The 1741-nt window shown below is 52.8% G+C and overlaps 1 long non-coding RNA gene across 1 annotated transcript in view; it reads right to left on the reverse strand.

The window, feature by feature from the left end:
• LOC112548108 overlaps positions 1 to 1741 on the reverse strand; it is a 17600-nt gene that overhangs the window by 1637 nt on the left and 14222 nt on the right. The gene's annotated exons all lie outside the window — the stretch shown is intronic.

Here is a 1741-nt window from a genome sequence, read left to right on the forward strand (position 1 = left end):
GGAGAGGGTTCAGAGGAGGGCCACCCACTTGGTGAGAGGGCAGCAGGACAGGCCCTACGAGGAGAGACTGAAGGACCTGAACCTGTTCAGCCTCAGCAAGAGAAGGCTGAGGGGGGACCTGGTGGCTGCCTACAAGCTCATCAGGGGAGATCAACAGCAAATAGGCAGAGCCCTTTTCTCCCCAGCACCACCTGGGGTGACAAGGAACAATGGTCATAAGCTGATGGAGAACAGGTTTAGGTTAGAGATCAGAATGCAATATTTTACAGTTAGGATGGCCAAAATCTGGAACCAACTTCCCGGGGAAGTGGTCCTCGCCCCTACCTTGGGCAAACTGAAGAGGAGGTTGGATGATCCCCTGTCGGGGGTCTTGTGCCCCCAGCATTCATTCCTGCCTGTGGCAGGGGGTCAGGCTAGATGATCTGTTCAGGTCCCTCCTGACCCTAGCTACTATAATACTATGATTGATGCCTACACAATCAGATGGATGGCAAATTGGCTACATGGTCGCATCCAGAGTGGTGGTGGATGGATTGTTTTTGACCTGGAGGGATGTGGGCAGTGGAGTCCCCCAGGTCTCAGTCCTGGGACCTGTACTGTTCAACATCTTTATTAGCCATGGGCCGCTTACTGAGTTTTAGCAAGTCATCGAGGGCCACATGACAGGAAGCCCAGGGCAGGCTCATATTAACTTGCTAAATTTTTTAGGGGCCCTGCAGGCTGGATAGAATGGCTTGGCAGGCCGCATTCAGCCCATGGACCGCATTTTGCCCACCCCGATCTAGGGAGAAGGAACCAGCAGCACACCTATAGGCTGGGGAACACTTTGTGTGTCAACACAGTGGCAGAAAGGGATCTTGGAGTCATTGTTGACTCCAGGATGAACATGAACCGCCAACACGAGCAAGTGGTCAGTAAGGCTAACCGCACCTTGTCGTGTGCAGATGCACCACAAGCAGGTCCAGGGAGGTGATCCTTCCCCTGTACACAGTGTTGGACTACTGTGTCTAGTTCTGGGTGCCACACTTCAAGAGTCATTGAGAGGGTCCAGAGGAGGGCCACTCGCATGGTCAAGGGGCAGCGGGTCAGGCCCTACAAAGAGAGGTTAAAGGGCCTGAACCTATTCAGCCTTCACAAGAGAAGGCTGAGGGGGGATCTGGTGGCTGTTTACAAACTCACCAGAGGGGACCAGCGGAAATTGGGTGAAGCTCTGTTCCCTCAGGCACCACCAGGGGTTACTAGGAATAACGGCCACAAATTGTTAGAGGGAAGGTTCAGGAGACATTACTTCACGGTTAGGGCTGCCAAGCTCTGGAATGGACTCCCAAGGAAGGTGGGGCTCTCTCCTACCTTGGGGGTCTTCAAGAGGAGGCAGGATAGATATTTGGCTGGGGTGTTAGGACCCCAGCACCCATTCCTGCCTGAGGCAGGGGGTTGGACCTGATGATCTGCTTAGGTCCCTTCCAACCCTAAACACTATTACTATCACTACATGCCCTAAACATCAGCCTCTTAACAAGTTTGGGGTTGTGGCACTCAGCTTGGGGACGACAGCCTGGATCCCAATTCCTGCTCTCAAGGTTATTTTCATTTTTATCCAAAGGCAGAATGAGCACACAGTCCTAGAAGCAGGAAATTCCAACTCGGGGTTCCTGTTCCAGCTTAGTGCCCTATTCACTTGGCTGCAGGTCAGGTTTCCTCTTGCTTGTTCTCTCCCTGGCTTCATGACTTGCATTCTTTT

The sequence above is a fragment of the Alligator sinensis genome, unplaced genomic scaffold (assembly GCF_000455745.1).
Source record: "Alligator sinensis unplaced genomic scaffold, ASM45574v1 scaffold1266_1, whole genome shotgun sequence".
In the NCBI taxonomy this organism is placed as follows: Eukaryota; Metazoa; Chordata; order Crocodylia; family Alligatoridae; genus Alligator; species Alligator sinensis.